This window comes from Amblyomma mixtum, chromosome 5 (assembly GCF_055824585.1).
Source record: "Amblyomma mixtum isolate Tamu chromosome 5, ASM5582458v1, whole genome shotgun sequence".
NCBI classification, from domain to species: Eukaryota; Metazoa; Arthropoda; class Arachnida; order Ixodida; family Ixodidae; genus Amblyomma; species Amblyomma mixtum.
Genome location: NC_143016.1, coordinates 109,114,937 through 109,128,298, shown reverse-complemented (window position 1 = coordinate 109,128,298; position 13,362 = coordinate 109,114,937). Strand labels below are relative to the sequence as shown.

The window sequence follows — 13,362 nt, the reverse complement described above, 5'->3', positions numbered from 1 at the left end:
CGAACAGGACGTGTATTTCCTAGTTCAAGACACTGCCTGTTTCGCCCCTGCGCGTGCACGCCGTACTGCCTTGAACGTGGCTTAACAGTTTGGAAAGAGGTCTTCCAGACGGGAAGCACGATGACGCCATCAGAACTTCCTAAAAAGAAATTCCGTGTTTTGTCCAGCACTGGAGCCGGAGGCTTTCGAGCGAGTCCTCCATGCAACATTTCTACAGTCGGTTACAACTGAAGAACGCAGCAGTGCATGACCCCAAAGAGAGGCCCTCCAGCCAATGGCGTAGACCGGTTCTCATGACGTCAGTACCCTAGCGTGACATCCCAGGTGACTAGCATGTGTCTCTCAGAAATGCGATTAACCGCGACGCCATGAGAACCAACCGACGCCATTAGCTGGAGAGCCTCTTTATAGGGGCATGCAGTGCTACTTTTTTTAGTTGTACCCGACCATTGTGCATCGGGCCCATCCATGTGTACAGGCAATGAGTTCCGCGGTCTTTCTTCTCGCTTTGACCTTTCCAGCGACGCCTTTCAACCAAGACGAGCGACCTACTGAAATCGCAAGTTTCGTCGTCCAGCACACCAGCCAGCACTATCGACATCGCGGAACCGACGCACATGAAGCAGAGAGAATCTGGAGTACGCGGCAATTAGCAGGCAGTATGCACAGTGGGCCTCGACACACAGCGCCCCCGTCGCCTCCGACCAGCTCCCCGCGTGATCGACAAAGACCTCGGGGGCGAAAGAAAGCGCGCATACATCATCGTGCGCGCGGGCGTCCCGTCGTTTGAATAGAGGAGGACGGCGGGGAGGGGGTCATGAACGCAAGCCGCGCGCTCATGTGTGTTGGCGGCGCGCCGCGGATCCAGGCCATGCAAACGCGTCGTCGTCGTGCGGCCCCCCGGGAAGAGTGGCAGCAGCGACAGGAACTTGACGTCAGCGACGCCGACCTCGGGGGCACTCGTTCGGCAGAGGTATGCGCCCTATGCATGCAGGCGGGCCACACGCTACGGTAGGCGCATACGCCACTTCGGGAGAAGAGGGCCCATGCGGCGCCGCCAGAAGGGGGCCCTGACGGAATGCGAAGCGAGGGCGACTGGAGCAGCTACTGACACTCGCCGGTGTGTTTGCAGCATGCCTGCTGCGGCGTCGGCCCGATGAACCGCCGGGAAGGCGCGGCACGCTCAATCTAGAATTTTCGCTGTGAAATAAATGAAATCGCGAATACAACGAAATTGACTTTTTAACGCGGTAATGTTAAGGGTCCCGTGTCGCAGAAAAGCCGCTACTGTCGTTGGCCGTGGGCGAAAAATCTCGATAGAAGCAAACAATTAGTTGGTTTATTGGGGTTTAACGTTACAAAGCGACCCAGGCTATGAGGGGCGCCGTAGTGGAGGGCTCCGGAAATTTCGACCACCTGGGGTTCTTTAACGTGCACTGACATCGCACAATATACACGGGCGTCTACAATTTCGCCTCCATCGAAATTTCAACCGGCGCAGCCGGGATCAAACCCATACCTTCCGAGTCAGCAGCCGAACGCCATAACCACTGTGCCACCGTGGCGGCAGAAGCAAACAATTAACAAAGTTGAACTCAAAAATCAGTGTAGGTTTGGGTGGGAATCGAGCCCAGAACCTTCGGACTGATAGATGGGTACGCTAGCCATAAGCAACGCAGCCCCCCCCCCCCCCCCCCCCCCCCCCATGGTATTCATCACAGTGAAGCATTACAGCGAAGCATTACAGTGAAGAAGTGCAGGTTCGTTGGTTCAAGCTGAATAAAGGTGGACCATGTGAATGCATCGTGGTCTTTTACTTAGTGAAGTGTCTTAGAGGCACGTACTGATGCGTACACGAGTAATTATGAGGATGCTAAAAATAAAAAGAGATTACGTATGTGAAGGAGCCAAAATTAAACATTTCGTGTCCAACGTTTCGAGTCAAATCTTTGCTGCGAAAACGCAAATATGATTGCAATGTAACGACAGAAATTTGATAGCTTTTTACAAACAGTGATTTATACGTGAAGCGAGCAAAAAATTGTGAGTTTCAAGTCGAACTTTTCAAACACAGCTTCCGCATTTCACCCGGCACTGTCAAGCTTAGAAAGAATCGAAAACCTTTTAGCGCAACACATCTGGAAGAATCCATTTTACTTCCTCGCTGCACACGAAATGAAATAGCGTGATCTCAATCGACGCAGTCACCCCACCTAATCACTGCCAGTGCAAGTGGGAAATCGGAAGTCTCCTTTTTTTAGCAACAACGTGGATCCATTCTTTTCCACCGAGGGCACACTATAAACCGCTTCAACGTACAGCCCACGCCACTAACAAGCGACGGCTTCGCAATAATCTCCATCGTACCCACGGCAGGCCCCGAAGCGACGTCATCCCTGCAGCGCGACGATCAACCAACTCGCGACCAGCAAGGATCCAGATCGCGACACCGAGACAGACCCGGCGCGGCGGATAAGCGGCAGCAGCAGCAGCAAAGCCCGGCAAATCCTCGCACGCGTGTTCCGGGAAGCCCCCCTCCCTTGCGACATCAGCTTTTCCGCGAGGCAATCCCGACGCCAATCGTCCTGATCAAAGAAGCCATCCGCTTTCCCCGCACGCTCGCAGGCGCGCACACACAATCACGCTATCGATACAAAGCAGAGAAGCAGCAAAGAAGAGAAGATAAGCGAGAGGAGACGAGAAAAAAAAAATAAAAATAAAAAGAGGAAAAGCGCAATGCCCCTCGGCAATAACGCGAAGCAGCCGGCGGCCAGCAAATCCAGATCCAACAAGATTGGGTCGTCAGCGCCCACACAGCGAGGTTGCTGCTGCTGTCCCCGTCATGGAGTAGGCCCAGGAGGCGAAGTTATGTAGGGAGGGCGAATGGATGAACGAAACGGCCTTGGGGCAGGAGGCAGTCGCGGATTCTTCCCCCAAGCTTCCTCCCGGGGCCGGGAATCATTGCGAGTCGTGGTACACAGAGAGGAGAAAAAGAGCGACAGGACGCGGTGTCTCTCCGTCCAATTAATAAAGTGGGAAGCGCGGCCGCCACCGACAACACAAGTCGGCGTCAAGCTGCCAACGGCTTTCCTCCACGCCCGGTGAGATGGGGAGACGACGACCGACACTAAACTGCCCCAGTCGGGACAGAGCTTGAAGGGCGCGGGAGAAAGCTGTGCGGGGAAACCGAACGGGGCTTCGCGCGCGTTCCCATGGAAACGTGGCCTTCAGGTTGATCTCGTTTGAGAAAAGCGAATGGCCCGTCGCTCGACCGATCCAAGAGGCATTCGTCGCAGAAACTAGGGGAAACAAGGCAGCAACGGCGGCGGTGGGACACAGACACAGCGTACTTGTAGTTTACATGTGGCGGTACAGCAGGCTGCGACTGTACGCTAGGCCTAGACAACCAAATACTCTTGTATAACGGTTTGGTGTGCCATTTATTTCTGGCGTACCCTCAACTTCGTGGAAGACGCGCGCCTATAGCAAACATAATAATGGCGATTACCGCACTCCAAAACACGAATACGCCTACATCGAAGTAAAAAGGGCTCCTTTAGCGCACTCCCTTTTACAAAAGGCAGTGCGCTAGAGGGCAGCCAACTCTCTTTTTGCACCTTTCCGTTCAGAGTGAGACTGCAAGCGAGGGGAATCGGGCTAATTCTCTTGTACGTGGCAGTGGCTCTCTACGTGGCTTTCTACACAGTCTCAGAGAGCACAACAGCTCCGAACGCAGATCCGCCGAGAGGAGGGTAATCATGCTGCTTAACGTGCGCACTGCCAGAGCAGCCGTGGCCACAACGATGGCCAATAGTTAGCGGCGACGCGTTTACTTAGTAAGCGGGAAGTAACCGGTTCCACTATCGATGCCGCCCGGAGCCCGCCTGTTTTTCCATTGGGTGCAAGCGTTCCCCGGCGAGATGCCCGAACTACCAGGCGCAGGAACGCTTCAAAACGACACCGCCCGGAACCGTGCTACCCGGAACACACAAGTGCACAGGAAGGACTCCGGAAACAACAAAAAGCATCCAGCTGTATATGCTATGTTACTGTTTTTTTTTTTAAATCTCACTGCGCTTTATCTTTACGCGACGACGTGTTCGACACGTTATCGCACCGACCTAACGCGACAAACAGGACAGACGGAGCTTTGTGGCCAAGTTCGCTATTCAACGGAGAGATTTAGCACAGCGGCGACGTATGAGCGTAGGCGATATACTGGATTACCGGGCGCGCTCCTGCCATTGCACGCGTACAGCCGGCGTGCGGTAATCCGGTATACCTCTCCGCTGTGCTAAACCTCCCTAATGAGACATCGCGAATCCACGCCAAACGCCGAAATGTGTAACGCAGTAAAGCAAAACTAAAGAAACCCGGAGAGATGGGTAGCCTCCATCTGGCGCACGACGGCGAAGGAAACAAAGCGACAAAGGAACGCACAGTTGAAGCGCAGCAACAGAGCAAGCGAAGAAGGGGGCGGCCAACCGGCGGTAACAGAGGTGGCATCGGAGAGGGGAGAGAGAAAGAGAGAAGAGTGAGCGCAGACAGCAGGGCGTAAGAGGACGAAGAAAGGGTGAGACAAAGTCGAACAAAGCGCCGTACGTGTACGGGATACCCGAGAGGACTTTTCCGCAACACGATACGCCTCTGCCGCCTCCGCCGCCGCGACGCACACCGCGGAAACCACCGACGTCGGCTCGCGCCACGCCAGAGAGAGAGAGAGGGTGAGGAGGGCGAGGAGGACGAGGCTGCAACTCGCGCGCGGAAGAGCAGAGGAAAGACGAGACGTCTGCCCAGACGGTGACGGCGAGCGAAATCGAAGACGACAGACAAACCGTCGGTGCGAAAGGAGAGAGTACGCGAGGGAGACGAAGACAGGGCAACGTTCCGACACAGTATACACGGAGGCGAAACCGTGCGCGCACACTGCCACAGAAACGCGCGCAAGGAACGACAATGCGTCTCGTGCGCGGACACGGGACGGGCGAGCAATGCACCAGACAGCAATGCCCAAAAGAGAAGGGAACACAGAGGCATGTATAGCGTCTCTGTGTCCGCCGCAGGGTTGAACGTCCCAGAAATGAAACGGCCCTCCGTCGCCGCGACAATAGCGGCGGCTGGAAGTACAGTATAGCGCAGAGAAGTCCTGCCCCAATACACAGCGCTCCCGGTCCCGGGCGCCCACTGAACTGACTCGCAGCGCAACGCCCGCGGAGATTTTGCTGTCTTTTCGTTTCTGCTCAGGTGTGCGTGTTTGTAACGTTCCTCTATAGAAGGTGGCGCAGGAGACGGGCTGGGAGCAAAAAGAGAGGGTAAAGAGAAGGAAAAGCGCCCGCGGCTCCCAAGTTCTACCTCGAAACTCTGCGCGACGCTGCTTTGGTGTCATCGCGGTGTACGAACTGCGCTCGGAGAAGAGGCACAATGCACCATGTCTTGTTCTCCCTCGCTGCTTTGTTTTCACCCCTTTGTTCCTTTGTAAATGAAAACATGGAAACAAACCGAAGCTGACCTGTGTCGACAGGCTACGGCATCTTAACGACGAAGAGACCACTATCATCTAAAACGGAGCTTTAATAACTTATAGTCGGATACAGCTCAAAATCGAAGCGGCTTCTTCCCGTCAGGGGACCCCCTTCCAGCCAATGGCGTCGACCAATTCTCATGAACCTGCTAGCATGACAATGCAAAGGCGGGGGGGGTCTATCCTCGACCATGGGAGGAGGGGACTATCCCTTTTCGTCTGCCACTCCCTACATTGTAGCGCTAGCAGGCTCATGAGAATCGGTAGACGCCAATGGCTGGAAGCGGCTCCTCTGAGTTGTATCCGACTACAGAAGAGACTAAAAGATGGAATACAGGTGTCGCCTTCACCGGCAGGTTTTGCAAATAAACTATGTGCGTCAGCACCGAATTTATCCAGCCGATCCCGGAGGCCCTATGCAGAACCACCATTCACATGAAAACGACGGCACCCAGTCCACCGGCAACAGTCCGGTAAACAATAGAGTGGCGGGCAAGTTTCTAAATTCAATTTTTTTTTTTTTTAGCCATGAAAGTAAACGCGTCTTTTGCTGCCCGACAAGCGTCAACACAGCTAGAAAAAGAGACAGAGAATCGACTGTGACTAAGAACGCTAACTGGATGGAGTTGTCCTATCCCTTTAACGACTTCTACCGGAGCTGCAAGACACGCATGCATATGATCATATACGTACATGTACTTCCAACCTCTGTGAGCGGCGGAAGACACAAGATAGATATGTCACCACGTGTATTGAACCATTTGCGTCAACTGTAGAGATCAATTATATTCCTCAGCGCCTACAGGCGCTTTCGACTCCGACGATAGCGACCTGCGAATGAAGGCATGGCTAGTCGACAATGCTCACTTATCGCTTGCCCACTCACTGCTCTACACAGAGATCTTATATACTGCAAGGCATATAGTATATACGGCAGGCGTGACCTAGCCGTCTCTTTGCAGGTGCTCGAAACCCATAAACGAACGGCGTACCGCGAGCGTTTTGTCATCGTCGCGTTCGCACTTGACCGACAGGTGATAAAGCAAGCCTCTAGAGAGATATACACATTAAACTTTATTGCTCAAGTCGCACTGGGACCGTTCGATGCGCGATCGGCCAGCGCCGGTCTCAGCCGGCCTGGAGGTATTGCAGTTACGTGAGCCGTTCCTCGTCGCAGATACCACCGCAAGAGCCGTAAATGGGGCCATGCCGAGAGTAAAGTCGGACTCCACTCTGCAGTCACTACAGGCCCGACAACTCCTGACAGGCGGAAACTGCAGAATCAGAGTGCTTTAAATCTCCGCCGGCGCTAAGAACTCAGCACCACATATAATAATCTTTCGCTTTCATCTTCGGTTATCATACACTTCATTACTTCAAGGAAACAAAGCAACAATACACACTGCATATTGGGCCAGTTGGTAGGCCGCCATGAAACACAGGAAAAAATATGGGGTCCACTTCAGCTCCGCCTTCATAAGGGTTATGACGCGAGAGTGTTAATGGGTCCAGGCAGCGACTCCTCTGGCCCATGCAGATATGGACACTGTTTCCACGTTATATGTGCAATAGCAAGGCGCACACATAAAGCCCTGCTTTAACTAAGACTTACAGAAGTTGGTTGGTTGGTTGGTTGGTTGGTTTTATGGGGTTTAACGTCCCAAAGCGACTAAGGCTATGAGAGACGCCGTAGTGGAGGGCTCCGGAAATTTCGACCACCTGGGGTTCTTTAACGTGCACTGACACCGCACAGTACACGGGCCTCTGGAATTTCTCCTCCAAAGAAATTCTAGCCGCCGCGGCCGGGATCGAACCCGCGTCTTTCGGGTCAGCAGTCGAGCACTATAACCACTGAGCCACCGCGGCGGCTGCGTGGACTATAGGGGTTGCGTCGCTGCTGACTCGCAAACTAAGGGTCAAGGGTTCGATTCTCGACTAATTACCCCAATTTCATTTTAAGCGCATTTCATACTTCTATGTTCTAATGACGTCTCAGTGTTGTTGCGACCTTCTAATCATCAGTTCTCTAATGTTTTAATAACTTTTCAAATTCGCCGCTTCGCGTATCACGTAGCGACCTTTTCTACCTATCCGGATTTTTCGCTCACAGCGCGCAACAGACGCCACCCAATATTCTTAAGAACGGGGCCCTTAAATGTATCGCCTTAACGAGCAGACACGAATGTTAGGGAATTCCTCGACGTAACCTCGAAAGATATTCCAAATCAAGCGCATACCCCCCAGGCGCGCCACCCTCCACATCGTGGAACTCCAGCGCCCCCGCGAAAAAATAACCCTGGGTATGTGCCTATCCTAAACACCGTAAAAAAAGAAACGTAACCTTTCCAAACGTAAGCAAGTCTTTCAGTTCCCCGAGCGGTGTCTGCAGTGACTCGTGCAGGCGACGTCAACGCAACAGTCAAAATGCGCAGTCCATTTCTGTATTATACACTGCGTGGTTCGACCCTCTACAGAAACCAAATTCACCCCCCCCCCCCAAAAAAAAAAAAATGCGCAAGGCTTCTGCGACGAGCAGACATGCCCAACATTCTCAGCAAAAAAAAATTTTGAAAACTGGAAATTGTAAGATGCTGTTATAAAAATATTGAAGGTAATGGTCCATTCTTCAGACATGCAAAACCCTTATTTTACAGTTTTTCCATCGATCGCATCGGACAGTTAATACTGCCATCGAAAATAAATGGAGACCGCTTTTGACGACAGAACAAATGTAAATAAAAAAATAAATGCAAGACTGCCGTCGGGCGGATCTGCGGAGATACCGGCCGCTACAGTGAAATCTTACATTACACGGGAGAAACTTCGTTCATACACTTGTCTCCAGCTAAAAAAAAAAAAAAAAAAAAGATGCTTCCGTCCAGAATTGTTGGCTATGCCCAGCGGGCCGTACTGTTTAACGGAGCTTTATTCATTCCCAGATCGACGAGGGGAAGAAGAAGGGTAGACGATGGCCGCCTACGCAGTCTGACCACTCACTGAAGCAGGTAAAACGCGCGCATCAAGTAGCGACCGGCCGGTCCTCTCAGCTGACGTCGAAAAGGAGGAAAGACTGCGCACCGAGCAAGGCAGGAAAAGGGAGACTCCACGCCGGAGCTGTCGCGGGCACGGCGGCGCAGCCAGCGAGCGAGCCCGGAAGAGAAGTCGCACCACGCTATGTGGCGGCGGCGTGCGAATGCATGATGCGCCGCAGTCGAGCGTTTCTCGGCGGCTGCTGCAGGTGCGCGCGTTCCTTGCTCGGTGCGATGGCCCCGGCAGACTGCGTGCCCGGGCAGACTGGGGAGGCAGATATTATTAGGCCCTGAGGCGGGAAGAAAGCCTGCTGCCGCCGGTGCTGCGCCGCTTCTCACGGCTACTACGTGCACGGCCACATGTATAGTAGGCCTCACTCACTCCGTTTCTTCTCTCCCGTTTCGAAGAAAGAAAGAAGGAAAAAAAGATAGAAAAGAAAGAAAGAAAGAAAGAAAGAAAGAAAGAAAGAAAGAAAGAAAGAAAGAAAGAAAGAAAGGAATAGGAGTGATGCCCGGAGGAGCGATTGCACCGCACTTGAACGCTCTCTATACTTGCGCAGCTTCTGCAGAGTTGCAGGCAACACAGTGGAGCTGCAAATGCAGCTTTCAGTGACATTTTGTAGCGAATAATGGAAGCCGAAGGGCGCAGAGCTGTCCCCGACAAGTTCGCACGAACCTGGAGCTATATGACGCCAGCGTCTGACCTCTAGTCTGGCTATCAAGAGCTGTACTACATAAACTCTTCAAGGCTCTAACTGGCGTTGAGCATATTACGACCCCCAGCAACACTGGTAAAGTCCAGCGAATATCAGACAATTTTTTGCGTTTCCACGGGGACAACGGCAAAGTGGCAGATAATACGCTGCACCTGACCTCAGCGAGTCAGCTCGAGAATGTCTTGAACGGATGTTCCAAAGGGCTCAAATAACCAGAGGGGAGGGCTGTTTTTTACGCCATTACTTTACGCAATTTTAGCTAGCAAGACGTCGATTCATATTTCGGCAAAAAGAAAGAAATTCTCTAAGATGAACGCGTTGCTCTCGTCTTCAATACGCATTTGATACAGACAAATGCTGCAAGGCAGAATACACGCTTGAGACGGATGCCACTCGAGAGCGAGGCCGCAAATGTCCCTCAAAGCAGCTCCTACGGTCGATGGCGTCGGCCGATACTCGTCGTAGTGGAGGGCTCCGGGAATTTCTACCAACTTGGTTCTTTAACGTAAGTGCCCTAAACTGCACAGTACACGGGCCTCTAGCCTTTCGCCTCCATCCAAACCCGGCCGCCGCGGTCGAATTTCGATGGAGGGGAAATTCTAGAGGCCCGTGTACTGTGCGGTGTCAGTGCACGCTAAAGAACCCCAGGTGGTCGAAATTATCCGGAGCCCTTCACTACGGCGTCCCTCATAGCCTGTGTCGCTTTGAGAAGTTAAACTCCATAAACAAACAAACAAATGCGAAAGATACCACCGGGATCAAACCTGCGTATTTCAGGCCAGCGGCCGAGCAGCATAACCACTGAACCACCACGAGTATTTCGTATTCCAGTACTTCGCAATCGCGAAATAACTGAGTTTCACGAAAAATAAATTGTTTATACGCGACGCATACCCCCAATACACGAAATTCCACAGCGAACAAGGATCAACTGAGACAGCTCGTATGCATGAGGGAGCACACAAAACTGGAGCTGCCGCCGAAAAGCCACATGTTCATCTTTTTCCTTTCCACCCTTGCAAGAAATTCCGCCGGAACGATATACAAGGCCGCCGTGTTGAATCCAGGGAGGATTCAAAGTGACCATCCTTTTCCTCTTTTCTTTTCCTCACTACTGCTGCTACCCCAGTGATCAGTTCAATCTAAGTTATTCCGGTCCGAACACTCAGTCCCCTTATTAAGGTCAGCCTTATTCAAAGTCTCGTTTACTTCTCGCCATTTTTCGGATCACGTGACTAACTTCAGAGGCTTCGCCGCACATCCGCATTTTCACGCGAGCACCTGCTGTCCTTCTCGGGATCAGAGTGTAGTTAAGTCCAATTGAAGTAGACTCCCCGCACCACTAATCTATCGCGGGTATCAGTCGCTCGGACCGCGCGGACACCGTTTCCATACGCGTTGGCAACAGTCTCCGCAGGTGCAAAGCCGTTTAGCCGCGAAAGTACGACCGCCAGTCAGCGGCTTGAGTTGTGCGGTGTGGCCCACAGAGCCAGATATCACGGAGGCCATGCCGAGAGAAGCTCCTGCAGTGAAAACTCCCGGGATGAGCGGGAGAGACAGCCGCTCAGAGGTGTAGGAGGCACCGGAGAAGAGAAAGACAAGGCGCGAAGCGAGAAGGAGAGGCTATGAAAGGATGAGGACTACGCTAGCTACACGCTCACGCGCGGCGCCGCAAGACGACCGCGTGCGCGCTGCTCCGCCGACGTCAATGGAAATAAAACGGGGCGAGCGGTTGCGAGGTGGTTGCCCAAGTTCCGCCGTCGCTGCGAGGACGCCCCGGCAGCCGAGCGATGTGTTCCGCCCACGCGGCCGGGGAGAAGCGGCGCGCACGAGGAGACGGGGTAAGCCTCGCGCTGCGCCCTTTCTGTGACGCAAAGGGTGTACACTATATTGCATGCATGTATCCACCACGCACCAGGAATTCGGTGAACGGGAATAGCAGCACTTCTCCGAGGCACGAAATGAGACGAGCGCCTCTCTCCTCAGCCCCACCCTATAGGGAAAAAGAACTCGCTGCTACCGATGAGGCAGCGTCGTCGTCACCATCGTCAACAACAGCCTAGTTTAAGTCAACTGCAGCCCGAAAGCATCTCCACCGAACATATTGCCGTATTTAGTCAAATGCAACGCGTGCGTCTTTCTTTTTCTTTTTAACGAAAATACAGGTGGAAAGTGACTTCTTGCGTTATATAACTAAATGTTACCGTTAAAATCGAATATTACGCCGAGACAAAAGCACACTATGCTGCATTAACCCGTATACTGGTTGATGCGTCGAAAAGGTCCGCCCCCAACTACGGATAAGGAAAAAGAAACAGTCGGTAGGTCGCATTTGTCGACCAAAGGATGCTACAAGCCACAAATACCGACCAACACATATCGAAGCCGCACCCGAACAGTCGGAAGCTCCTCGCAGGAGACTGCGCACTTGCGTACCAAGCGCGGATTCGACGCATCGCCCCGAGGAAATGCGACAAAGAATACATAATAGAAGAATTTTGCAGCCCGAACAGGACGGGGACTAAGATAGTGAACAAGCACGACAGGACGAGCGCTATCCATTCGCTATCTTAGTCCCCGTCTTGTTCGTGCAGCAAAGTTCGTCTATTGCGTATCAATAACGATTGGCGCAAACATCGGTGCTTCTGATCTGCAGAGTTTGGGATATGGGGTTTAACGTCCCAAAGCGACACCGTAGTGAAGGGCTCCGGAAATTTCGAACCCCTGGGGTTCTTTAACGTGCACTGACATCGCACAGTACACGGGCCTCTAGAGTTTCGCCTCCATAGAAATTCATCCGTCGCGGCCGGAATCGAACCCGCGTCTTTTGGATCAGCAGCCGAGCACTATAACCACTGAGCCACCGCGGCGGCGATCTGCAGAGTAACTCGCCGCAACGGAAGAACGGCACATATATAATGCAGGTTTCTTTACTCCAGCCAGACTCTATTGCTAATTCGCTAACGCCCTTTCATTATTCCTTCAAAAAGTGATTACTGTGGTCGCTCCCTTAGTTCATAACACCGGGACAACCTCCTATGCATAATCGTGCCATTCCTTATAGCCACGAAAATGAAATTAAAGGAGAGAAAAAAAAAAACGAATGAAAGCGCTGCTCACATGCACATACCATCATGACGGCATACACAAAACAAATGCGGTCTTCAACACCCGCAGCGCTCAAAAAAGCACGTTTTGTGACCCGAGCCTGCAGGTAGACTCAGCTGACAACGGCAGGCTTCTGGGGGTTCCATCCTTTTCCTACATTGCATTTCATTTATTTCATGCACTGGAGAGGCTTGTAACATGCTTATCTGAATAACCGTCAATAACGCAGAGCAAGAACTGTATAACAACTGCACAGGCGAAACCAGCAGAGTTCCAGGCTCGGCGTGCAAGACAGCTCAAGAGTTTCCTTCCTCCATGCTCCAGAGAGACCTGAAAAGTTCCCACCCATTTATTGTTTTTTTTTAGTACACGTCGCCTCCCGTTGGCCCCTAAGTCGCTGGTGGGGCTCCGGACGAGCGAATCAGATTAGGGCGTAATGGACCGACGGAGCTGCTCACGCGCCAGCGCCGACGAGCGCACCACAGCGCCAAAACTTGGCGCTATAGTGGCCGGGCGGGCAGGAGGCGTTAGCGAAGTGTGTCCGCAAAAACTGAACTCGGGGCGAAGAGGGTCGCGCGCTGCTCCCGGAAATGTAATTTGGAGCTACTGGATGTCACGCTCAGACCTACACCACATCGATCGCGGAGACGGACCATGCAGTGGGCAAAAGAAAAAAAAAATCGATGGTAGCTGGCGACACGCGAACGGCGACGGGAAATGCGCTCACGCCTAGAAAAGCCGGCGCTTGCCACGCGGTTAAGTACAGCGGCGACTGCTTACAGGGTAGGGGAGATCTCGAGAGGATGCTGAAGAAAATGACCAGATTTAATAGTGGTAAATAAATTGATACTTCGGCGGGGGTGCAACGGCTGCTGCCAAGCTACCGCAGTACCCATCAGGACAAAGTTTCCTAATCCTTTGTTTGTTTTTACTAGCCTAAACTGATACGGACAGCGCAATGCACAAACTCCACGCATATATACAAATA

General features: G+C 52.6%; 1 protein-coding gene across 6 annotated transcripts in view; it reads right to left on the bottom strand.

Annotated features, from left to right (window-relative positions):
- Positions 1-13,362, bottom strand: part of Ptpmeg (protein tyrosine phosphatase Meg) — a 293,236-nt gene that overhangs the window by 205,588 nt on the left and 74,286 nt on the right. The gene's annotated exons all lie outside the window — the stretch shown is intronic.